Source organism: Anser brachyrhynchus (assembly GCF_964034855.1).
Source record: "Anser brachyrhynchus genome assembly, chromosome: 3".
In the NCBI taxonomy this organism is placed as follows: Eukaryota; Metazoa; Chordata; class Aves; order Anseriformes; family Anatidae; genus Anser; species Anser brachyrhynchus.
Genome location: NC_137696.1, coordinates 70282120 through 70310073, shown reverse-complemented (window position 1 = coordinate 70310073; position 27954 = coordinate 70282120). Strand labels below are relative to the sequence as shown.

Below are 27954 nucleotides of genomic sequence, written 5' to 3'. Positions count from 1 at the left end.
GGCTCTATTCATTTCAAGAAAGATTGAACTCCTCAGCTCATGTACTTAGGCCAGGGTGGTGAGTTAGAAGTTCAGAAGTCATGATGGATAGCTCACTGGAAGGGGCAAGCCTCTCCTTATGTCCAGGTCACTTAGAATGGGCACTACTAGGGTCCCAGGTCAGTCCTCTGAACAGGACCATAGTCTACTTAGGACTGTCTTAGACAAAGATATAGCACTGTAATGGCAGTCAGGAATGAACTCAGCACTGAATACTTTGTTAGAATTATGTTTCCTTATGCTTCTTTTGGTCTACTGGCCCTTGACCTCTCCCTGCCTGGCTACGCACAGTCTTGCTGAAAGGGGGAGGTTGGAAAATGCATCCATGCTGAGTTAGAAAGTGGACTCTATTTGTCTGGAACTGGATGAATCTGAGGTACTTAAACAGCAATTGAGATAGGCGCTTTGTTAAATGAGCATGAAACAATGACTTCTCTCCCACACCTGGAAATGCATCTGCCTGAATAGGATTACAGCAAGTAGCCGCTGCCTACATTGTCTTACTTCCTTGCCAAACTTTTGAGTTCTTAGCAGATGGTCTAATAACTTGATGGATTCCTAAATTAATATTTACCTGAATATTTAGTCTGCTTTGCTAACTTTACAAAACTATGTTTAGTTTTATATTAGCACCTGCATTAGAAACAACATAAATATATTTTTAGGTTAAGATTAGATTAACATAATCTATTATTAGTAAAAATACTGGCTCATTGAAAATAATTAGGACTTTATAGTAGCTGTATGACATGGGAATATGTTTTAGTTGTAGGAGTCTGATGGAAAGAGACAATAATTTTCATCATAAGGATACTGAAAAAGATAATACTGGACATTTTAGCAGGGAAACATTCTACATAATTTTCTTATTATTTGTACATAACATCATTTGTGTAATCAAATAACGTCTCTGTAAATCTCACATAGATTCTCATGTCTGTACCTCCATATTAATGCATTCCAGATAGCTGATGCACAAGTTTTTTCCTTATACAGTTGCAAGGATAACATATTTGGGAATCAAATTTACCACTCTAGTAATAACAATGAAATGAAAAGAAAAGAAAGAACCAGGTTTTAAATAGTATTTAGATACCTAATTCTCTTTGCTTTCACTGTGTGCCAGGGAAAGCCTCTGGTAGCTTAAACCTGCTCAATATCTTTGACATCAGTAAAGTTTCACATGGTAATACCGGCAGTAGACTCCCAACATCCTGACAAAAAAGGCCAACAAATAGCATTTTCAGTCTAGGCATTCGTCTTTACTATTGCAGTCATTTCAAACAGTTGTTTCTAGAAATCTGAAAATTGTATCCTCTCAGAGTACATCTGGTGATTACAACTGAATGGAAAATTTGTTGAAACTGATAACTCCGTGAGTATATTTGGGTATTATAGGTGAAGTTTCAAGTCTATTGAATGAGATTGGTTTCTGACCTGTTTGTTGTATTAGCTAGAGATTTTCTGAAAGCCTGTGTGATTATCTTGAAGAGAAATACATATGAACAACCTTCCCTTTAAATTAGGTGTGGCTTTTGTTTGTTTATTTATTTATTTTTTTTTTTTAACTAAGTGCACTAAATTCCTTTCCTGTAAGTCGGTACGAGAACTCCAGTAGATAAACAAGTTGTAAAGAACAGTCCCATGTAATACATAGGTCAAATTGCTTAGAACACAGCTGTAAGTGAGCAAAGGGACTTACTTTTGCGGTGAAAAGGATTACAGAACTGTGTAGATTAGTACAAAATAAGGCGTAGGCATTTGATAGAAGTGAACACTATACTCAAAAATGACAGCATGAGAAAAATCATTGTCTTGGATTCTTTTTCATTAGTTAGGTTAGATAAGTAGTTGCAGTAAATATTTTTCATATTTGTCAAACTAAAATGCTGTGGAGTTTATTTTTAGAGTATTCATAGTTTATTTAGAATTAAGACCTATAATTTCCAGCAGCTGTCATTCTCAGTATACGGATGCCAGTACTTGCACCCAAGTGGCATTCTCATTAACAAAAGCTCTTCTAATTTGCATATCAGCATAAATGTGCTATAATTTGTCTGTTGCTGTAGTCTAGATAACATTTTTAAAAGACTGTTGCTATCTTGGGCAGGGGAGAATATTCTTTAAGAACAGAAGTGTCTGTTGGGACCTGTAACCATGGTAACTAGAAAGCCCACTTGCTATAATTTGTTGTAATTTAAAAAATCTAATACCAATTTAGTTTTTCTTTCACAAAATATAATGGAATCTTTAATCAAGTACCCACATTAAGAAGGATTGTTCTTCTACCTGTTGTTCAAATTCATTAAAATTGTATTTTGAGACAATACTATGTTTTATCCATACTATTTAAATAAGTTTTTGTTTTCAATTTTAAGTCAAAATATTTTATCAGGATGATACTAACTGTGGGGTTAAGCTAGCATATATAGCTGTTGGTACCTCCTAGAGAGTATCTTGGAAATATTTGTGTACAGCATTTTTAATGAAGCTTTAATAAAAATTCAGGCTGTATGTTCTTATGTGTTCTCCTTTTGCCATTGATAGTGTTATATTCTTCATATGCATATGTTTTTGTTGTATTTCCACTTTGTTGTTTTGCACCAGTACCTAAAACCTATATCCAATACAGCTAAAAAGGATAAAAACTAAAAGCTGTTACTCAGAGTAGCCTGACCTTCCCAAGCACTGTTCAGGAAGCTGGACGGGAGGCAGGGATTCTTGCAAATCAATTCTTCTGGAAACAGGGAAAGAAAGGAAGAAGTGTTAACTCTTCTCAGATTGGAAGAAGGAGTTGCTCTCTTTAAATACATTTTAGAATTGGAAAACTTTGAAGTCAAGTATTAGCAACCTTCTCACTATGGGATTTAAATAAAATAGCTAATTAGCCCCTAAGAGAGAAAAAGAGTCCCATGAAGTTGAGCTTTTGGCTTTGCTTTATGTTTCCATGACCTCAGAGGATTATGAATGTTTTGTTCTGGAACTAAAGAACCATTTTGTGGGAAAATGTTACTCGAGGGGATTCCTGCACAAACTGATTAGAACCCGTGGTGTCTTTGTGCAGATACTGACCAAGTGCAGATTTCTGAGAATCGAGGACCAGATATTGAAGGAAAATTACTTCTGTCAAATGCCTTGGCTGTGAGTGCTTGCTGAACAAAACATATATTCTCCATATAACTTTCAATTATAGTAATTGCCTTATTCAAGTAAAGACATTTTTATATTTCTCTTTTATTTCCAAGGCAAGGATGACATTTACTGTTAATTCTTGAGGGAGAGACAAATTACAGTCTTCCTACATTATCCCTTTCTCTGACATTATTTGCAAGATTTCTCTTCTACTACAGTTGTAAAATACTTTCCCATTTCAGTATCTGAAAGTCCACAGGTGGGTCCAGAGAGCATATACACACGCCTTAATCCTAATACTTGCAAGTTTAGTGGAAAAAGCTTTTGAATATGCTAAGTTAAAAAATAAAAATAAAAAAATAGAAAAAAAAAGGTGAACTTACTATTACTATTTCTCACATTCACATCAGTAATTGATGGCACTTTCAGAAACCACCATTAACTTAGAATAACCCAAATAAAATGGAGAGATTTCAATATCAACCAAAACTTCAATATAGGAATAGATTAAATAGTTTCTATGTTGAAGCCTATCCATTTGAAGAATTATCCAAAAAGTTAGCTGTCTTTTTTATAGAATTTATATGCTTTGAAAAATCTTTCTTTCTATCAAGAGTGAATATATGATATAAACTTCGAAAGAGCATTTTCTGCAAAATACATCTAGATTTTATGAAAGAATCATAATGGAAGAAAACAAAGTGAAGCAATTAGTGCAAATCAATGAACCTGAAGCCAGAGGACCTAAGAATATCTTCTACCCATATTTCTACTCTTCAAAATTTAGCACTTTCTTCAACAAAATTTCATTTGGGATTTTCTTACAAATGAACTTTGAAGTGTAGTTCAATCTTGTGTATGACATCTTATCAATAAGTTTCTTTGAAAATCAGTGTCTGTGAGAGAAAAATGCCAGCATGATTTCTGCTGCAGGTGCATATCTGACATTCTGCTAAGTTCTAGTTCTTCTTGTAGTTCTTCTTGTAGTTTCTGTTTTATTATGTTCTTTCTAGGGAAAAGACTTTTTCTATGACAATTATAATCTTGAGACAGCTCAAAATATTGAACTGGTTTAAAAATAACACTCCCTTAATAAAGAAAGACCTGAGTAAAGGGTAGTATATCATTATGTAATTAAAAGCTACATAAAAAATTCATATGCACAAGAGATAGGACTCTGAAAGCTTGAATTTAACTTTTGAATCCCCGATTTTTGATGAGGGAAAATTAATTTTGCGTGAATGTAGAATCTTACATTGGACTTAAGTTAAAAAGTAAAAATATATATATATATAAAAAAATCCATTGTCTTTTCTACAGAAATATGTGGAGTTCCGGGTTTTATTTTTAATCCACTTTAGTCTATTTTACACTATTCTTATTTCCTTTTGGGTGCATGGTTAATTTAAAGCAAAATCACCCTCCCTTTCTCTCCTGTGATAAAACTGCTCTGTCTAATATAGCCTTTCTCCAGAAGAAAGCTTTTACTTTATTGTGTTTCAATTGCTGGTGTGGCTTCCTACATATATTTTTAAGCAGCAACCACCAGAAGCTTCATAAACCAGTATAGATTTTCTACAACTATAGAGGAAATGAAATGTACAAAAGTGTATTCAAAGAATTTATTTTCTCTGTTGCTCTTAGTTGGAATATACCTCGGTCCTCACAGCATTGCACCTGAAAAAAATATCCACTTGGATAATCTCCAATATCAGATTGTTTTAGCACAATTACTTTCATGAATGATAATCTGTTTAAAGTTCTGTTATCCAATTATCACTTTATCTCAAAGTCTGGGAATTTGCATCCTATTTCAAAAAGCTAATAGGGTCTCCACAGTGTGCTGTCTTTGCTGCTATGTGTTTGAACTGATCCATCATCCTCTCCCAGTTTCTAAGTGCCAGTACTCAAAAGCTATGATATGATATCAGTAAAATAAATCCTGGAGATCAGTTCAGGTCAGACACATTTGTGGAATAGGAAAAGAGGGATATATGGTACTTTTTTTGCAGTTGTGGACAAAAGGCAAGGCAAGGCAAGGCAAGGCAAAGAAAGGGGGGAATGTGAGCTCAACAAGAAGTGGACAGGAGCTAGAAACAGAGTTCAGAAGAGCAGAGGAATATTTTATTTTATTTATTTATTTATTTATTAAGTTTGTCAGTCGTGTTTGCAAACCACAGTTCTATGCATATAAGAATTCCATATATCAGTAAAGTCAGCAGTGCAAACTAATTTGTTTGCTTTTTTATTTTTGACATGCTGCAAAGTTGTAATTGAAAAACCTGCTTCAGAGAAACTGAAACACCTGTGCATTTCTGTGATGCTATATTTTGGTACTTCTTCCCTGAAGTGTTTAGCTACTGTAAGCAAATTATATTCTGCCCAGGGCAATAATGGCTGCATACGTAATAAATGTTTTGCTGGCTTGCTCTTTGACTGCAGTTGGCAATCTTGCACAGCATCAGCTGCATTGCATTTCAGGGAGATATCATGGACATCTGAAATTTTTCACCTACCAGAAGCTTTTATTTAAAGGCATTAAATTGTGCTTCTACCTTATAACTTACCACACATTAAAATATTGTGAGAGATTAATTTTTACCAACCAAGTCAAGTATAAATTGTAAGCTGATTCTCATTTATGTCTTGAAAAACTTTGAATGAAATACACCACAACATATTGCAGCAGAATACACACGTCACTGGCATAGTCAACTAGTCGAGTGGATATCAGTGTGTATGTACACCGTTCAGTAATTTGCTGTAAAACAGCCACTATGATGAAACAAAAGCAGTTCACAATTTATGCTGTATACTTATGTACTCTTTACCAAACCAAGCCATTATCTGATTTTGGAGGAGGTCATCAGTGGTTAAGAGTATGTATTCTTCAGGGAAATTAATACAATTCTTCCAGGGAAAAAGGTTTTTGTAGCATTGTGGAGTAGTTTCTAAAGGGCTGCTATATAATAAAAACTTAGCATTGCATTTTGCTTCTGGTGAAATTCTACTGCTCCAAGCTCCTTTCCTGCCCTGACTTGGCTGAAAAGTTTTCCCTGGACTTCAGCAATCTGTTGTCCTAAAGTGCTGCCATTCAAATGGGAGCTATCAAAGCTTTATTGTTCCTGGTCTAGAAGACCCATGACATGGCCTTGATGGCACATACTGAGACATTTAATGATGCAGAAACTTCATGTCCTCAATTAGAATTCTACTTGCATACAGAGAGATTCCCTGAATTGTCATATCCTAAAATCGCATCACCTCTGTTACGTAAATGAAGTGTAAAAAATGGCTTACAGCTCCTACAAGATGCACTGGAGTACAGAGAGCTGCTCATAAAATTACTGAATAGAATGAATGGATTAAGAGCATTCACGCTGTTACTTTCAGTGGATTAAATCTCCGTGCTTTTTATTTCAAGTTAATCAGCACTTTGTACTGCAGGACGAAAAACCAGCAACCCTGTTCACTATGCCTCAGTAGTAGGAATCGTTATCATGCCAAAGAATTTTCATTTCCATGAATAAACTGCTGAACTTTTAGAGATGTTAAATTGCAATTCCTAAATATATAATATTTTTGTTCTTTTTAAAGTGAACATTGAGGTTTATTAAATGATTTATTCAAAAGTTTAGAATTGAAAAGTTTCACCAAAAAAATCTAAGCCATGTTATTTATTCTGTCTAAATTGTAGCATGAGACTGAGTAATGCAACTCAATATACTCCTACATGATACTAATTTTTGCTGAGAGTGGCTGGATGACATGGTGTGGTTTTTTGTTTGTTTGTTTGTTGTTTGATTATTTGTGGGATTTAGTTTTTCTTTTGCTTGTTTTTGTTTGTTTTTTTTTTTAACATACATATATTTTCACCTCTTAATAAAGAAAGAGATTCTTAATATGCTAAATGTTCCTACTACTTTGTGTTTAACCCTACAATACGTAAGCAAGTAAGGAATATATTGTCATAATGATAGAAGATGCATGAATTTGGAACCATAATATAAGCCCTTGTGCAACATTAAATCTCATATGCTAAGTGCCTATTTATAAGCTATTATAGCTTATAAATATTGTAACTTTTCCATTATAATGTGCATTTACAAAATGCAAAATGCATTTACAAAAAAAGACAGTCTTTTGAAAAATATATACCTTCTAAGTCTTCCTAACAGTAGGAGGTGTAATGTTGACTATGACCTTATTAAGAAAGCATAGCAAACTTCAATTATTTCCTCTAACAGAGGCGCAACAATGTACTCCATCAGTATCAAAACCCGAAGAATAGATGATTCTCAACAATTATGCTGTGTCTAATACCAGTTTTATCAAAGTTAGTGAGACCTTTTCATGGTGCTGTTTATTATATCAGACATATTAAAAAAGAGGGTTGAGGGCTTTTATGAGTTTTATGGCAAGGCATGTGAAGGCACCTGAAATATTCTGGGGATTATGTGGGACTCGGCATCATTTCTACTTCAACCTTGAGCTGTATCTCCCCTTTTACCCTCCTCCTCCAAGCAGTAAATGTTTCCTTTGTCAAACACCTTGAGATTAAGTCCCTGTTTGGGCAACATTTACTCATATTTCTGCTGTCAGTCTGTTCCCTAAGCCACGGAACTGAAGACAGCAGGGGAAATCTACACTTGTTTCTCCTCACCATGCACAAGTAATTATTTCAAATGACCTTGGTTAAAGATTTGGGCACAATCATCCAACCCAAAGCACTCATTCAGCTGTTACCAAAAGCCATCCCTAGGCGAATCCTCGCCCTTTGATCACCAAAGTGAAATGATGCTTGTGAGAATGACCACAGTTTTAGTTACTGCGATAGCTTGGGTAGGGCTAAAACTAAAACTAACTTTATCTTTTTTCCCGTTATAATTCTAAGCTACATTTTATTTTATTTAGGATGTTTTCTTAGCTTGAAAACTAACCTAGCATGTAAAATAAATAAATAAACAAATAAATAAATAAAGGTCTGAACTGTTTTATGCATAATCTGAAGAAATCCCTGTATAGCTTGCAACAGTTTAAATAATAGAATGGCAGATGTCTGTCGGTCAAACTAAAGACTACTGTAGAGTTATTACAATGGTGTAACTCCTATCTGGCCAAGAAGTGTTAACTTATGATCTGACTAGACACTCCATGCACTGGACACATTTGCTGTACAAATTGAATGGAACTACTGGATGTGTGAGATCAAATTCAGAAGAGATGAGAACAGATCTCTAGATTCTTAGTTCAGATTTTAATAAAAAAAAAAGGAGAATGGGTACTATTTTGCTCGTGCAACACAACTAGCCAGTAATAATTTTGTCAATGGCAATCATTCTTTTAACCCTAAATTATCCTCAACAAACCTCTGCACAGAGGTATAAACAGCTGCCAGGAAAGATAAGAACAGAATACATTATTGTGGTTTATAGCTCAGTGTACTTCCCTTAGGCAATGGGGAATTTATTTCTTGGAAACGTATAGCTGAAGGATACTAATTCTGTCCTGACTCACCAGTGTAACACAGCAGACAGTGGAATTTGAATGAAGACCTGATAATTCTGAATTGTGAAAGCCTTGATGCACCTTTTCCTCCTAATCATTAAGCACTCTGTTGTATTAAGCACAATTAAGTTTTTGAGACTTTTGTCTTCATCTGTTTGATGTAGTATTCTGCTGAACACTTCCATCTTGGAGGAGACATACGCATCACAAGTGGGAGGACCTCTGTTTCTTGTGTTTTCCTAGGCAATGGTCATATTTACTTTTTTCCCCTTTTAAATTTTGTTTTATTCAAATTATTGTTCCTCTAATATTCTTTCCCTAGTGTATCTCAAAGTCTACAAATATGACAAATATTACAGGGTGGATTTGTATCTCCTTGATTGCATGTTGTCTTTCTGGGTTTGATATATCTCTGTACTATTGCTGCTAAAGTTATGTCAGATGAGATCATTAAATTCCCAGATCTGTGGAAGGTCAAAATTTCCCTGGAATTCTTTATCACCCTATCACAAGTCATACTGTCATCTGCACTGAAAGGTGTTAAGTGAGAAAGTCAGTCCTGTTTTCCCCAATTTTAGAAGCTGTATTTGCCGGCAAAGTAGTTCTTGACCCTACTCTTCAACACTTCCCAGAGGCTTTGCATGCTTTTAGATCTGCCAGCATACCGACATAGATTGTTGCTCTCTCACCCATTTCATTTTGTTGCTCTCTCACCCACTTCTATCAAAATAAGACAGCTTTAAAACTCAGGCTACGCTGAACTGGACCACGCTGACAAATTAAAGAGTGATAACTTATGCAGCTACATCCATGGGTCCATGCTACACTGTGATGAAGCACAGTGGGAGCTTTATCCCTTTATCCCAGTTCAGCTCTAGGAAGCATACAGTATCGTAGTACATCCTGAATGATACAGAGCTTTTCTAACTTTCTGTTTGCATGCGCACTTAAAAGGTGCTATGGAACAATTTATGATATGGATTACAGTAGTCAGGTAATGCTCAACTGTACCACTTCTGCACCAATTCTGAAGTCGACGGATAGATATGATAGCTCTTTACCAAAACACCTATGTATTTGAGAGCAAGAGCTTTAGGATACTATCCAAAACCCATTAGAAGCAATGGAAGATGCAGTTTACTTCAGGTTTGAACAGGTCCTTAATAGGACATGCCATTTTGGTGCCGTGGTACTGATGAGGCAGGGGAAGAAGCTGAGCTGTTGCAGATTAGTCAGAGTAGTTTACCAGTAGAAGAGGTTAGCTCATGTTGTTATTGTTATTATTATTATTAATTATTATTATTGTGTTATTATTATTCATAATAATAACAAAACAACAACAATAATAATAAAACAACAACAACAACAATGATAATAATAAAAATAATAAATAAATAAAGGGACAATCTGCTAAAAACAAACAGCCAGCAAATTTACTCCAGAACCTACATTTTGCAAAGTTGTTACATCAAGAAGTTGACCTGTCTATACTGCTTCAAGCTGCATGGTCAATTTACTTCAACTATTTGGTCAAAATATTTCCCAGATGATGATGATGATGGTGATAAATATGCAATGAAATATACTGCCTTAAATACAACTGCCTTGTTTTAAAGTGTTCTAATTTATGTCACCCAAATGAATTAAGCACCTTGCATTCATCCAGAGCAGTTCCCAGGCTTGTCTGCTATAGTTCCTTAAGTGGCCAGAACTGGTCAACCACATACTGTTTCCTCACTGCTGAACTCAGCAAATGATCTGTGCAGAACTCCAGCAGATGGGCCCATTCTCTTCTGACAGTGCATGTTATCTTATGGACCATTTTATAGTCTGTACTTCTTTGGTTTGGCACCATAATAGATACACTAATAAAGATAAGGTCACATGCCTTGATTTCAGCGAGGCCATGGGAGGTTTATCACAGCTGATTTATACCTTTTTTCCTTCATCATCCCCAAATAAAGAATTGTATATATTCTATTAAAAATGAAGAATGCTTTTATATTCTACTAAAATATGCTATCCTGGTAGGACTTGCAGTCCTGAGCTGCAGCCACATCCCTTTGCTGGATGCACTGAAGCTCGTTCTGCCAGCCCTTTTCTGGGGAGTCTCTGAGAAGTGGATTAAGATCACTGTGAACACAAAATTCTTGATCATTTGAAAAAGCAGTTAACTAGTACTTAAAAACACTGTGCTCGAGGACCGATTTAAACTGTAGTCACCTTGCTTGTTTCTTTGGTCAGATATCAGAACCACAGAATCACAGAATGGTTCGGGTTGAAAGGGACCTTAAAGATCATCTAATTCAAACACCACTGCCATGGGCAGGGATACCTCCCACCAGACCAGGTTGCTGAAAGCGCCATCCAACATGGCCTTGAACACCTCCAGGGATGGGACATCCACAGCTTCTCTGGATAACCTGTTGCCTCACCACCCTCATAGTAAAGACTTTCTTCCTAGTATCTATCCTCAGTCTGCCCTCTTTTAGTTTAAAGCCTTCTCCCTTGTCCCATCAGTGACAAAGAGTCCCTCCCCAGCTTTCCTGTAGGCTCCCTTTTGCTACTGGAAGGCCGCAATGACGTCTCCCCAGAGCCTTCTTTTCTCCAGGCTGTACAACCCCAATTTCCTCTTCATAGGAGAGGTACTCCAGCCCCTTGATCATCTTCATAGCCTTCTTCTGGACTCATTCTAATACTTCAATGTCCTTGTTGTGCTGGGGGCCCCAGAGCTGAACGCCGTGCTCCAGGTGGGGTCTCAGAAGAGCAGAGCAGAGGGGAACAATCACCTCCCTTGACCTGCTGGCCGTATTCTTTTGATGCAGCCCAGGATATGGTTGGCTTTCTGGGCTGCAAGCACACATTGCCAGCTCGTGTTGAGCTTCTCATCAACCAGCAACCCCAGATCCTTCTCCTCAGGGCTGTTCTCAATCCATTCTCCACCCAGCCTGTATTTGTGCCCCAGGATTGCTCCAGCCCAGGTGCAGGACTTTGCACTTGGCCTTGTTGAACCTCAGGAGGTTTGCACAGGCCTACCTCTTTTGCAGGGAGAGGATAACAATGGAAATATGTAAAGTAGATATAAAAACATAGAGATTTAGAAGATGGAAGAAGCTAAAAAAGAATAGAACAGAAATGTAAGAGAAAAACATGCAGACACCAGCTTTGATAACTTCATCTCAGATATGCCAAGCAAACAACAGCAAGATTATTCAAATGGGAATGCACCTCTGTCACTCAGAGTATTTTAAATTATTTAAAATATTCTTCCTCTGTTTGAAAACAGAACAAAACAATGTGAATATGTTTCTGCACATTCCAAACACTATTGCTTGAAATAATGTCTTCTAGGATATAGCAAAAATGGATTAGGCATAACTTAATTAAAACAAACTTTGAGTGAAATAATGTTTTGACTCTGGCTTTTGCGATAGCAGGGATGTGGGCCAGGACAGAGGTTTAGGGACTAAGTAGTTCTGACAGGTCTGTAGTAGCTACTATAAGCCATTCTGCTTTGCTAGCAGGGATGTACTGCATCACTTGATAAAAAAATAAAAGTTCCATAACTGACAGCATCAATTATCTGTGGACTGAGAGGGAGGTATTTTAAATTCATGTCTTTAAGCTACAAGGATACTCAATCTTTATTTCATTTTATCAGAGATACAGAAGCCTTAAGAAGCTTTTATTCTAATGTTGTAGAAGAGTTATCTTTTTTTTTTTTTCCTTTCTATTTTGGGGTGTTGAGAATATGTTCAAGGCATAAGCTAAAAGCCCACATACTCTGTTTTTGTTGGGTGTTGAAGTTATTGGGAAGCTGGGCTGAGTATTTGTACAGACTGCTGTAGACCTCCTTAATTTTTGAATCTATACAGACTGTTTCCTGATTTCACAAAGACTCATTAGAGTTAGGGAGTGCAAGGACACATGATGGGAAAAGTCTTTGGGTCTTTCAAAAAAGCCTTATCAATACTGCGGCTCAAAAAAACCCATCTTTATCGTAAAACAGCTTCTTCAGTGCTCCTAGCTGTGCTGTGTGGCTGCAGCAGGAGTAGGAGAGAGGAGCTGGCATCCTTTCCCTTTCTCCCAACTGTCAAAATCCTCCTACATCCTTGTATTTTCACCAGAACTTTCTACCACATACTCACCCGTCACTCGGCCTCTGCAGCATATGTCCTTCTGTGTATTACAGAGTTTTCTTGGCTTACTAAGTCTTTTCATGTTTGAAGCAGAAGTACCAGCCTTTCTACCTTTCTAGAATAATTTTGACAGCTGTAAAATTCTATCGACTGCGTGAATACAAAATATAATCCAACTTGAAACAGTGGCAATCCCTGTGTGCATAGAGAAGGAAAAAAGATGCCTGTTTAAATACCAAAATCTTTGGAAAAATGATGTGAAGGGACAGTCTGAAGCAAGAAAAGTCATACAGTAAAAAGCTTTTCAACCTTTAATCCTATGACTGTATCTCTGTATTTCAACTGACACAGAGCAATGTATTACTATGTAGCAGTGTATCTAAAGATACAGATGATTTAGTCACAAAAGCAATAACTGATCTTTCATTTATTTCAATTTCTTCCTTTTGTGCTCTGAAGAAAAATACGTAAATGAGGAAATCTAAACAAAAAAAATGTTTTACATGTTTTATTATTAGATTTTTTGTTGTTTTATTATCACGATTAATATATTAATCATGAAAAATAATATAAATCATTGTTTTATTATCACAATTAATATATTTCTATATTCTAAACTCAGAGCTAGATCTAGAAAAAGCAGAATAAAATGCATCTACATCCTTCATCTATGAATAAGATTAGAAGTGGTTAGGAGATTGTTCATATAGAGAGATTTTTAAGTCCTTCTTTTTGACAGGTTAAAAAAGCTAGGTGTCCTGTTTGCTTCTTTTCCAAGAGTTTATGATTGCTTGTACACTGAAACTCCGCATTGGACAAACAGGGAAGGGAAGATGAAAATAGAAGAAAAAATGTCAGAAATTATGACTGTTAGATTACTAGATTCCATTGTTCACTTGTGTTGAAAGGGATGCTTACGTTATGCTTATGAGCCCACTACACCCAACTGATAATTAGTCTCTCTTATTGAGTAAGCTGACGAATCCCCATAGTAGAAGTGGGCAGAGATGACCCAAAGGCAGATAATGTGACAGAAAGAGTCAGAAAATCTTCATTTCGTTTCATTAGTCATAGAAAATTAAATCTGTCCCCAAAAATGATCAGTGTTAGATTAAATCCATTATTTGATCTGAATTAGAACTACATGTAATTTGAATGGGTTATTTGGCAGTAAATATACATCTTTTGGATCCAGTCTTGTCAGCTCTTTTTCTGGGAGTTCCTCAACATATATGTCTTCAAGATACATAATTTTGAAACATCAATGTCAATACTACTACTGTATCTATCATTGAGTTTCACACACCATGAAAATGTTTTGAATTGCTTAACAACTCCATGTTTAATATGGTACCTGTATAATCATCTTTTCCCTGAAAATTTCCAAATGAAATTTGGTATCTAGTTCTTGGATCACAGTAGTCAATGTCAATGGAAATTAAAATTCATCATGTTTCACCAAGGTAGAGAAACTTTCCATTGTTTCACCTCAGACTTGCACACTGTATGAAGCAGTTCATAGAACTGCTAAAACAACATTCTCAGTGAGAAGGTTTACATGGTAAGGATAAAGCTTTTCTTGCTGGCACATTATCTATGAAAGATTTCACTGTTTATCAGTTTGTGAAGGATCCCAAATTCAATTAACCTGTTCTGGAGTTGTATTTTGCTGCCAATCACTCTGACACTTGTGATGTGCTACAGGATGTCAGCCTGCAGATCACTTATGAAGTCTTCTCCTGTGAGAAGTGCCTCCAGTATTTGCTATTTGTAGTCTATGATTAGTATGCTAAGTCATATGACAATTTTCTGTGATTTAAATTTATATAAAAGCAAAAGATAGGGCATGCTGTCTCTCCCCTGGGGAAAAAAAACAAAACAAAACAAAACAAAAAAACACAACAACAACAAGAAGATACTTCTTAGCTTCAACGGGAATAAAGTTAGGTTGATTAACCACTAGTTATATCACTATGAAAAACAGAGTGATTTGACAAAGACTTTTCTGAAAGCTCTTCTTTTATCTGTGGTACTATAGAGAATTACTGTGCCGGTGCCATTCAAATCAGGATGAATGGAACTCTTATTTTTTATTTTTAAATTATTTTTATTATTGTTGTTTTTTTTTTGTTCTGTTTTGCTGTTTTTATTCATTAATTATTTTTAGCATTATGTAGAAGACCCAGTCACAGCTTGGGACCCTCTGTGATGGTCCATGACCTTAAAGTCAGATTGCACATCAAGAAATTGTTCCATCAGAGAGGAAAGAAAAGGCAGTGCTTATGAGTATGATATGTTAACAAGCTGTTATCAAATTTTATAATGTCTTCTGAGCAAAGAAAAAATTACTGAAGGATGTGAAGGAGAATAATAAGGTACTTTTGCACATATGTATAAAGAAATCTTCCAAAGCCTGCAAAACAAAATAGGAAAAACAAACAGACGTTTTTAAACTTAGTAAATGGATCATGAGCTTGGATCATGAGCTAATTGGTGACAGAAGGTGCTCTTTGAGACTGATGAAAGAGAAATGGTCTTGACAGTTGAGGCTGATATTTGAGTCAGTAGTGAAGGAAAGGCTGACAAGTGGGATAGAATGAAATGGATGCTCCTGAGCAACTCACTGAAAACAAAGAACCTTGCAACAGCATTATGAACAGAGATAACAGAGCAAGACCACATACATCAAGGCCAGAGAAAAGTATGGTGCCATGATTGAGCCTTCAGATGACAGAAACATTTATAATTTATATGGACAGGTAGAATGGCAAAAGATACATAAATGTTATGCAGTGAGAATCTACAGGTTAAGACTGAGTACATAAGTCTTTTCAGGATACTCTTTGATTTAATATCTTAATGATTTAAAAGAATGAAATAACATGTTAATGAAATTCACAGATAATGAAAGTTGACAGGAGATGCAAACATATCTAAGAGAGAGACGTTATCCAAAGTAAATGCAAATGTATTAAAGCAGGTTTGTTTACAAGGTACTGGGGTATTAGGAAAAAAAAAAAAAAAAAGGCCCATGATCATTAAAAATTGAACATCTTTAGGTCAAGATATGTGACAGAACTGTGGAAAACATTCAAAGATCTAATTTGAGAGTTTGTCATAGATTGACAGTGTTAGGCTTGTTGTAGGGCATATGTATATATGGTAATAGCATTACAAGAATTAATGTCTCTTGAGAGATTTGAAGTTGCATGATAAAAACTAAACAACCACTGCTATAAATTATAATAGGGTTTACATGTTTTTACACCCCTTAATCAATCTACCAACAAAAGAATACTTTCTATTGCACATTGACAAGTCATTGTATAAGACCTGTTGCTTAAAAACAACCCTCCACGTGAGTGTTCCTGAGATGGATCAATTTGGATTACTCAAGGAATGCATAAAATCTGTAATAGATCCTTAAATTTAAAAGAGAAAATGTGAATAACTATGAAGACTTTATAGTGAAGCTAAGTGGACTAAACAGTTCTAGAATTTAAAAATCAATAAGACTTTCCTTAAGCATAAAAATACTTGATCTAAGGGACAATATTTCATAATAAATAGTTCAAAATTATGCAAGATAAACAAGTAGCTCCTTTCTTTAACAGATTACTCTTGTTTGTCTATTTGTTTGCTTGTTTTTTTTAGCTGGTCAATATGAAAGCTACAGGTTAGTATTCAGGACAGATGAGAAGTGTCAGAATTGCCAAATATCAAGTCACGGTACATCATACAAAAACGAACCAAAACCAGAGGTCTTAGCAATGCAATTCTGAGAAAAAAAAAAAAAAAAAAGAGGGTGGGGGTGGGGGTGGGGAGGGAGGTGGCAGAGAGAGGGAGGGAAGGGCTCTTTGTTTTGGGAAAATGCAAATGTTAAATATAGTTCATACGTCCAAAACTGTAAATTAAAATGATGAAAATAAAGACAAATAAATGTAATTTACTGCCCAACAGGATTAAAAATATATATATATCTATGTGGTGAAGATGTGTGAGACTAGATATTCTTTATTCCAGAACTTTGAAAACACAATGTTTGAAACCACAAGTCTATTAGATAAATATAATCCTTGTCAACCTATCCCAGCTGATACCCTATGCTCAGAGAACAATGGTAAATCCTGCATTCCAAATTTAGAGGAAAATATAATTGATTTGGGACAGTATGTTCATCTGGCCTTAATAGCATGCAAAGTGTTAGAATAAATTTTAACTGAAATTATAATTAAATATAGGAACGCAATTAGAAATAGGACAAAACACAACATGTTTTTAACTGCAATTTTTCTTTGATAAATAATTTTCTAGGCAAATGACATGCCTAGATGTATTTGGACTTTATTTAAATATTTAATACAGTGCCAAAGAGTAAATTAAGAATAGGATTAGTACAATAATTTTAATGTGCTGTGAGGAAGTGACTAAAGGGGAGAAAACCATGTGTGATATTGAAACAGATAAGATGCACTGCTGGGGAAGTGGGTTATTGTGGGATTTTTTTCAGAGTTGGTTTGTAAAGGTTCTTATTCTAGATTTTCCTTAAAAGGCAAGAGAGCATGAATAGCATTTGCCTATGGCACATATTTACAAATATTTTGTCAATTTAAAGTCCCTTCCAACCCAAACCGCTCTATGATTTTATGATAATTCAAATAAAAACTGACAAAGGAAGTGAAAAAAAACAGACAAATCATAATGGGAACATGGAATTAAATTCATCAGTGCACTGATAGTCATAGATTTAAGAACTGCTAAGAGTTTGCACAATAAATTGGTAGATATTCAGTAGGTGGAGAGGAAAAAGAGTTGTGTGATGACTGAATTAGAGGACTTAATCATCAAAATCATGCAGGTGTGAAGAAAGCAAACTCAATTGAGGGGCTGGCTCTGAAAATGAAAAAATGCTAATGTCATTGTGTAAGGAAGTATTAAGGCCTTTTTTCTGAAAAGCTTTGTAGAACTGAGGTTACTAAGTCTAAGAAAAAATAATAATCACAGTATAACTAGTGAATGAAAGAATCAAGGCAAAAACGTAATCTAGTAGAAGATACTGAGAAGCTGAAAAAACACTAACTCTGAGGTCAGGTTTCCTACAAACCCACCAGAAGGATAAATACATGAAAAGAGAAAATTGAAAAGCTAAAAAGTTGTTCTGCCAGGATAATTAATTGGATATAAGCTGTCCATTTTAAGCTGGAAATTAGAAGATTTCTAACCATGACAGCTTTGTGTTTAAAGATTTACATCAGAAATAGAAAAATAAGAAATTAACTTCTGATAGGATAGTACATATTTACTTCACAAAATAAGTTGGAGTACCAGGATAGTATAGCAATACAGTCAGTAAGCCATAAATTCTTTTTCAATCCAATGTTCTTTTCATGACCAATGGGAAGGGTGATACAAATATCTGAAAGATATTTAATTTTTCCTTTCCATTATTGTTTTTAATGTGGTGAATAATGATAACATTACTGTAAGAGTGCTGGAATATGATATCAAAAAGGATAATATTCTTTTCTTCCTTCTGTCTCTGCAATAGCTCTTTAAGAAAAGTGATGGCAGCTCCATCTTTTGGGACTTTTAAAACACACTACTAAAGAAAAATGTAGGGAACAAACTGACACCGAAAGGAAGAGGCTTAATAAGCAGTTTTTCTCCTGCCTGCCTGCTGGAGTGCCAGCCTTTCTGATGTTCTTTGCTCTGGTATGGCATCTCCAGGTCTATGCACAGGGCTGCTGGCTTTCTGAGTGCAGAGATTAGCAGTTGCTAGTGCAAATGTTCAGTAACTATTTTCAGATTTAAGTCATTTTCTATTTCATTTTTTTTTCTTTTAATTACAACAACCACTCGCCCATAAATTGTGCATACCCTTTGATTGTTAATGGGAGATTTAATTTTCTGGTTGAATATTCTGCTGAATATTCATTCTGATTGACAATTTGACTCAAAGAAAATAAGTTTTTGGAAACTAATAGCAAATATCCAAGAATTATTGAGAAACATCTAGAACTACAGAAATTTGTTGGTTTTGTTGTTGTTGTTTTTAACTGTGAAACCATAAAATTGGCAAACTTGTCCATGAAAAACAAAGACATTCAATTTTATGTGAGAAACTTTACTTAACAATAAAAGTAAAGCAGCTTCTAAAACTTTTGAATGCAATCAGTGTTGCTTTGGGAATAAGAGCTGAAAAATCCCTAGACTGTCACATCAGAAATATCTGCTTTTACTTTCACAGAGAAAACAGTATGCAAACAATAAAATATGCCATGGCTGTAGACTTCTGGAGTCATTGTGTTTTATTTAAAGTTAAACCCAAAGCTGTTGATTCACAAGTTACAATGTGCAAGCAGACCATTCGACATTCACACAGCCTTTTAGACTTAACAGTGTTTCATCAGAAGCCAAGCAGTCCATATGTACATTTTAGCTTTCAAAAATACTGTATTATGGAAAGCAACTCTGCACTGGGATAGAAAAGGAAGTAGATTGTAACCTAACAATATTTTTTATTACATCCTATTTTCCACAGTTTGTACAAAACTTATTCAATTGGCCCAAGATTTTATAATATATATATATTTATACCTGAATAGAGGTAATTAAGTTAAAAAATTACATTAGGATGAATAAACTATCACTCTGAATTTCTAATTTTTAAAGAGAAAATAAATTCATTGTGAACTTTTATTAATGGTGATGGGAGGAAGATGAAAACATCATTTCCTGTGTCCAACAATGAATCACTGAAATAGCTCACTTCAATTCTCCAGATGTCTTTTTCAATTGCTAATCTGGCATAAAACAAAAGCAAAAATTAATTCTTGCCTTTACTGCACCTGCTAAGAAGGAAATATCCTTCCTATCTTGAAGAGAGTATTACTGTTTTAAGAAAATGCTTACTTTGGCCTTGTGTTTAAAATCTATGCTTTTATTTAGAGATGTGTAATATCATAATGCTACCCTTTTATTCTTTATAGAGCACAAATGAGTTTATTGAGGTCAAAAGGAAATAATATAGTTGCTATTATTTAATGGCACCATTTTCAGTAAGACTGAGTTGCTAGGCAAAGTATTGGTGTACTATAAATTTTACAGTAACATATTATTGCATGTGCAAATGGCCTAGAAATACTCCATTTAATAAGTACATCTTCTTAGTTGACACACAATTATGTTAATGCAATAGAATCTGAGAGTAATTTAAATGTAATTATCATTTTAGGGCTTAAAAGATAAATTGTACAGAACATGGAACTTGTTCTCATACAGTATGTCTGAAATACAGTTTTGCCTTCGAAATTAATTTTTGCAAATGAAATAGAATAAGAGTAATTTGTAAATCAAAATTCAATTGTGCTGCTCAGTGCTTCAGTTCAGTTCCACATTTAGACTTCCAAAATTAACATCAGAAAACATCCACACCTGAGGTTCAGACTAAACATATTTGTATCACTACTACAGTTCTGCTGTTTTACTAATTCATAAACTAATGCATTTGTATAGATATCTATCAACATATCTATCTATCTTCCTGTCTGCCTGCCTACCTGTCTCTCTATGTATATGCATATAATCCATTTTTATATAGATAGCTTAAGACTCGCCTGCTTCCATCAGTCTTACATTAATGCAAGTTTTGGAAAAAATAATAATTATAGTGGTTTACTTCTTGGTTTCACCATGTTCTTATTTTTTAATGTTGGCATTTAGAAATTGGCATTTTGTCACAGATGTAATTATTAGATATATATATTACATCTCATTTTTTGTATTTAAAACTCTTCTTTTTCCTTTTAGAATGTCTTAATAGTCTATTTATTCACATGCATTTTTATCACAAACAGTATGGTTACATTTAAAGTGCAATAATCCTCAATATACATATACATATATATTTAATAGACAAGTGCAGAAATTCTCAACCTTAGCACCATATGATTATTAGTCCTTTTATCACAGAAATAACTAACTATGGTCAGTCTACAAGGACCACTTTTATTCACTTTCATCTTTTTGCTAATGGTTCACTAGTGAATAGTTTCACTAATTATTGTTGAATATGTACAGAAGTTTTTTCATGCTCGTTTTCCTTAAGGAATCCATTTACTTGCCCAAGTATTCTTGTTATTGTGAATTCATTCTTTAATATTCTGGTTAATTATTTTTTTCTTTTCATACCAACAGGCTATTACTCCTCCTTCATCTGTTCATACATCCTTTTTCTTTTTCTTGTTAGCTTGAATGTATTTACAGACTACAATTATGATGATTCTTTTTCTGGATTACAAATTTAAGTTTTTCACTCTTGCCTCATTTTTCTCATTCTCCTCACTCAATACTTTTTTTTCTTCTTTTCCTGTTCGTATTTTCTGATATTTTTCTATGTCCTTACACCAAAGCGCCAAGAGTACAAGATTTATGAAGCAAGAGTAAACAAGAAAAAACACACACAGTTATAGTTATGAAGACACACCCTCTGTCAGTAAGCACTTGAAAACTTACTCTTTTTATGGTAGTCATGTGATTTTGTACCTGTTCTGCTTTAGAAAACAAATTACCTAAGTGCCTGGGCTAGGGGTATGTTCTCCTCTTATTTTCTCTCTCTTGTCCTCAAGTATGTCATTTCCTGGATTAGTGATTAACAGTCATTAGGCTTACAGATGATGCGGTAAGCGCTGCCACCAAATCCACAATTGCTTTATCCTACCTTCCATGTGTTTGTGCTGAACTTTGGTGTAGTCATACCCTGAGCACTCCCATACAACTAGGCCCTTCATGGGATTTAGACACCCAGTTTGTAAGTCTGAAATGGATTGAGGCAAGATACAGTCCCAGTCACTCAGCAAAGATGACGATGGCATTCAGTTGGTATCACAGTAGAAATTCGACCGTCTGGATAATTTAATTCAGAATGGTAAAGGCACTTTCAGCCTTTCAGATGCTTTCTTATATTACAGATTTAGGCTTAGGGCAAAACCTAATCTAACCTTTTAGGTGCCTCATAATAACTTACACCACACACCAAAACTTTGGGCATCTATCTCAGGTGTCAGGATAGTCAAAAGTTGACTAGCATCTGTAGTTGCCACAAAAACTACCTACATTCCTTACAAAATAAGGGGCAATAGGTTGATGCTTTTGCATTACTGCAGTGTTGGTATGGATGGTTTAGCCTGCCGAACGTGAATGTTTTCTCTGTCTGTTTTGATCATATATCCAACTTAGCCAGAAATGCTAGAAATGCTAGCCACCTCCCAGCTACCCTCCCTGGACTGTTACCTTTTTGTCACTCCACAGTGTCTCAGCTTTAGTAGAAGACAAAGAGCTCTTATATTCAAGATACCACTAGATGGGCTTGCTCCACATAGGGCACTTTCAGAGAACATCCCAGCTGTGAGTGATACCCTTTAAAAGTTGTATACAACTCAGAGCAAATGTCTGCTGTTTTCTCAATCAGTGCTTTAACCACTATGCAGTTAAAAAAAAAGCCAATAGGCTCCAAATTCAACCTCATAAGCTTTTTTAATGGAACTTCAACAGACTTCATAGCTGTCTTCATGATTCTGGATTGTAACGGAACCTTTCGGTAAAATATGTCATCTCCCCTGCCTTTGGGGCAATTTAAAGCATGCACAGATGAGTAAGCAGGGTAAAATATTCTAGTTATTTTAACTACCTTCAGAATTAATTTGCTGGAAAGCAGAATTATTGGATCTCATCTAGGGGCTCATATATTGTGTTTTAGGGAGAAAAAAAATAAAAATCTAGCCTTATTCAGGATTCAAGGCAGCTAAGTTCCATCCTAAGTATTTTTCCAGGAAACTCCTCGAATGCCTCTGAATTCACAAGTTTTACTTTCTCCCTCTGCAGACTGATAGAGCAAATGCATGATACAAGGGACCACTCAACTGTTTTGAGAAGGCTGCATTGTCTCCTACAGTCTTCAGTCAACTGACTATAAACACAGTAAAAGAATATCAATTTTATTGTTCTGAAATCCTTAGAATGATGAGCAACGTTTTCTTAATTCAGACAAAAGAAAATAATTTTCAATTGTGTGGAAGGTACAATAACAAATGTTTCAAAAATCAAGAAACTTTACATATAATCCTCAGCCTAATCTTAAATTTGCTCTAGTCTATTTTGTTCTAAAAAGTAGTTTGCAACACATCTGGATTGACACATGGACACTTCACCTTCTCTGTGACAATCTAGTCCATGTTTTATAGTAGGGATTTCTGGCTGTCGGAATAGTCTAGAGGTATAAGAATTTTTCACTATGGACATTGGCATTATTCCAGGCATCTGTGCTAGAATATATTTCATCCAATATCATTTTTTCAAATCAATATGCTTTTGCATGTTTTGCATATTTAAATTAATATTTTGCATGTTTGAATTTATATTTTATTTGATGTGTCCATCACTACATATGGGCCAGTCAGCACAAGCTACCATTCTTCTCAGGCATATCTGATCTGATTCAGGTTTCACTCTAAAGTAAATGTAAAAATGAAGTTTAACAATGAACTTTGACAGAATCAGAATTCTATTCAGAAGGTATTGTTATGGAGGAGGGAAACTGCAAGACAAGCAACCCAAAACCAATTTAATAATCCCAATGGCTTAGTACAAGCTCATTCATATGATAGAACATCTTTTAAGGGATATAAATTAACACTGTACCTGAAATTTTAAATTCTGAAGTGCAAACCTTGTCTTGATTTGCTAAGTAACATAAAGCTTTCTATAGCATAAAGATTTCCCCATGAAATGTCACTGAAAAGCAACTAAGAAAAATAGACCATTTTAACAATGTTAAAAAAAAATAAATCACAAAACAAAATCAACAAAAATACAAAAATAACTTCACAATGACACCTAAAGCTTGTGGAGAGAAATAACTTTAGCACAGGCATAGTTTATATAGAGCAGCAAGGGAAGGAGGACTGAAATTGCAATGATATACTTTGGCCAGTGCCTGTCCCTCCAGGACTCTGGACAAGAGGTATTTGCCTCTTGATGACAGGTTTAAAAGGCCTGCTGACATTCTTTAATCTTTTTAAAAACACTGTCATACCCCCTTGAAGAACAATTACAGTATCAAAAAAAAAAAAAAAAAAAAAAAAAAAGGAAAAAAACTTGCACAGAGAATGTTTTCAGTTCTCTGACGGAACTTCTATAGACAGATAGTATGCATACAACATGATGTGATGTACTGGGTTTGGTCAATACTATCTAAAGCTCATTTCTATTTACTGGGTGCTTGCATTTCCTGTATTTCTTAATGGCTTACTTTTTTTTTTTTTCTAACACACTATTTTTTTTCTAAAATAATATTATAATTTTTATAAAGTGATGGCTAGGCAAAGAGGAAAGACACCTCTGATTAAATTTTTTTATTATTATTATTACTTTTTCTCATCTCCTTGATGAGCACAGGATTCACGCATCCCTTGGTGCAAATAGGATAGAACGGCCACAGCCTAATTTCATTTCTTTGTTACATCATAGTTGGGAGCCCTGGGAGAAGGACCATACACAATCTATATGAAAATTGAGGGTTTTAATTAGCAGCTGGGCATATTACAGAACAATTGGAACAACATAAAAGATAGGATAAGGAGCAAGGAAATTGTGGCAGTGGTGGTTTAATGATTGTGGTTTAGATGACTTGCCTATCACTGCAGTTGGTCAGATGTCCAGGGATCAATGCTTTTGCTCCAGGTGGAAGAAGTCATTTTGCATCTCCTGTATTTCACTAGGGCAGAAGTGTGTTGCAAAGGATCACCCTCAGTAGTATTGTCTGTGTCTCACTTTGAGTACTCTATACAGTTTTGGGCACCACAGTATAAAAAGGACATAAAACTATTACAGAGTGTCCAAAGGAGTGCTACAAAGATGGTGAAGGGTCTAGAGGGAGGAGCGTGAGGAACTCCTCATGCAAGGAGCGGCTGACGTCCTTTGGTTTGTTCAGCCCAGAGCAGAGCAGGCCGAGGGGAGGCCTCATGGCGGCCTGCAGCTCCGTCACAAGGGGAGCGGAGGGGCAGGCGCTGAGCTTTGCTCTCTGGGGACAGCGACAGGACCCGAGGGATCGGCATGGAGCTGGGACAGGGGAGGGTCAGGCTGGGTGTTAGGGAAAGGTTCTGCGCCCAGAGGGTGGTCAGGCACTGAGACAGGCTCCCCAGGGAAGTGGTCATGACCCCAGGCCTGCCAAAGTTCAACATGGGTTTGGACAATGCTCTCAGACACATGGTCGGATTTTTGAGTGGTCCTGTGCAGACCCAGGAGTTGGACTTGATGATCCTTATGGGTCCCTTCCAACTCAGGTTATTCTATGATTCTACACTTCTATGAAAGAAACTTGGGCTGTATGCCTCACACAGCCATGCGCTCAAGGACATATCAATTCATTTTCTGTGCTTGCTAAAGCAGCAGATTAAGCCCACTTTAGAAAACTCCAAGACAGGAATGTTTTGGTTACCCATTTTCAAACCTATGCAAAAAAACACAGTAGATCTTCCAGACTAGGAGACAATTTCTGAAATGCTATCTGAAGGCTTACAAAGATTCATTAACAGTGAAGTACTATTACCCAATCATCTTATTTCAACAAGGATTATTTAAAAGTTGTCATTTTTACTTTATGCAAAAAACAAACAAAAACAAAAGATACATAAGCTCTCAGCTTTTTTTCATGAGTTCCATATCTGTTGCTTACAGGAGGAATTCAGAGTTGAGAACTGGTTTTATGATATGTCATTCCAAACCATTAATCCTTTTTTCACTGTAAGATATTTTCTTCTTCACAAGAAGACCAAGAACATGAGCTGTCTTCTGATCTCTTTTCAGATGCTAGGTTAATTTTGTTGTTCCATTTTCAAAAAAAGCATAGATAACATCCACTGTATGAGAATTACAATTATATATGTTCTTGCAGTTCTACAAGTAGTTGGAGTGATATTTATCCAGAGAAATAAACTCTCAAACCTACTCAGAAAATCTTTTTCCAAAGGAGCTATTTCAAATCTCCAAACATCAGTCTATAAAGAATAGCACCACAAAATTATCTAATTGTTATGCTACAGATTTCTTTTTGTCTCAGCTTTCATCAGTTTGCAAGTTTGCTTTTTTGTTGTTGTTGTTTGTTTTGTTTTAAAACAGTAATATTTTCAAGCTTTTCTTGTCTTTCCTCCTTGAAGAATAATATTCATCCACAGTTTGACCTTTTGCCAAATAGTTTTTCTGTCTATAAACCCTCTTCTCCTCCCTCTTATTTTCTCCAGAACAATAGATCTCCAGGAAATGTACTGCTTCCTTCCCAAGCTATCAGGACTAATCCAGTCAGGGACTCACACTTCTTACAAAGACATATGGATGGTGCTTCAGGCATTTAAAGTGGAATGTGCTTCACCTTCTTGACAGTTTCCCGGTTTGGCATGTGGGAATGATCATTGATTTATCTCATCCAATGTTCTGCCTCTGGCAGTGGTTTATAATGTGATGCCAAAAAGGAGAAGATCATACACATGGCACCTGAACAATTGGTTTATTCTGAGTGAAGTAGGATGAATTGATTCTTTCAACTTGAATGTGAATATTTTTATCAATTGTTTTCTTAACTGGTGTATCTATGACTGCAGCATGCCTGTGAGTCCCTTGTCTATACTTTCTTTGTCTGAAATAGAGAAGATGAAGAGCTGGCCCTATGATGGGACAGGTACTCTGGAGAAAGCCAGACATGAGATACTGAGTGAGATTCAAACAGCGCTCATCCCCCATGCTAAGTGCATGGAGTGCAGCATCCTTGTCAGAGTCCTTTGTGATCCCAGCCTTGGTACGGAAAGCGCTGTTGGCCAATTAGTTAGTAAAGTTGACCAGTGTATAGTTTCACGCTGAAATTCATCATAGGTAGGAGTGATTAAAGAAAAGTGTCCAGATCCCTCTTTCTTTGGGATACGTTGAAAGATACAAGGCTTTATCCATAAAGTATCAGACCAGAGCAAAAATGCTGTTAGCTATTAGCATGTATGTATTTGAGAGCATTATATGATTTCATACAGCTGCACCTAAAATATAAAAAAATAATAAAAAAAATCTATAAAGAGACCAATGATTTGTAAGCATTGCAGACAGTAATCACGTATGATTTTTTCTGATTGCAAATTGACATTTGTTTTATGTATACATACATGTCAGGTTTTGATTTGGGCTTTTTTTTTTTTTTCTGTTTTTTAATCTTGTCATTTGGGGCCTCTAGAAGATAACATAGCATTGTGTTTTCAAATGACAGAGCCAGAGGTCTTATTTTATTAAGCTGGAATTTTTTTGGTTACAGGGAAGGAGTGATGGGAGATGGGCTTAGGACTTGACTAATTAAAAGTGATTAGTTTTCATGATCTGGATGGAGTGTTTTTGCCAGATGTCCAAGATACCTCTGAGATTCAGACAAAATTGTGTCACATTATCCAGGAAATCCTTATCAAAACACAGCTTGGATCTCTGGCGATGCTGGGTGTATGGTTTGATAAGTGAGTCCTATTTTCTTGTCCGCACACCAGTCCTTTGTAGCAGAGGGCATTTATCAAGGAAACAGATGGGAAAGCATCAGTTATCTTTTGTGCCTTCTGTTTTCTGTAAAGGCCAGAAAGACAAGGCAAGCTCAACCAAAATAATTGAAGGCTTCATAGAATAAGTCAGGTAAGTCAGAGTAGAATAGGACAGTTCCAGAAGCTGTACTATACCTGGAGAAAAAAAAAAAAAAAAAAAAAGAGAATATTTTGCATGTAGGTTAGTAAAACTTCTTAAATTTTGAAAAGCCATAAACCTTTTTTACATAAATTTTAATAATGAAATTACTTTATATAGACACAGGCTGTTGTATTACATATGCTTGCAGTTGGTATAAACCATAGTATATTATGAACAACAGTGAGGTTATTTTTAAATTGAGGGTTCCAAGGTGCTGAACAACCATCTGCAATTTTTATGGACTTCTGTAGAAATGGTCAATAACTATAAAAATCCAACAGAAGTTGTTTTTCATCATAATCATTAAGGGCATTATTTTTGGTCCAATAAATAGCTTCTGTAGTAGTAACTCAGGTCTAATGTGTTTCTTTTA

At 35.5% G+C, this 27954-nt stretch overlaps 1 protein-coding gene and 1 long non-coding RNA gene across 2 annotated transcripts in view; one reads left to right on the top strand and one right to left on the bottom strand.

The window, feature by feature from the left end:
* The window catches only part of NKAIN2 (sodium/potassium transporting ATPase interacting 2), a gene marked incomplete at its 3' end in the record, with an annotated part of 509777 nt that overhangs the window by 155741 nt on the left and 326082 nt on the right, over positions 1 to 27954 (top strand). The gene's annotated exons all lie outside the window — the stretch shown is intronic.
* LOC308193535 overlaps positions 1590 to 27954 on the bottom strand; it is a 34610-nt gene continuing 8245 nt past the window's right edge. The window contains exon 2 of the long non-coding RNA XR_013949705.1: positions 1590 to 27574. This is a non-coding gene — a long non-coding RNA (uncharacterized lncRNA). The remainder of the gene's footprint in view (positions 27575 to 27954) is intronic.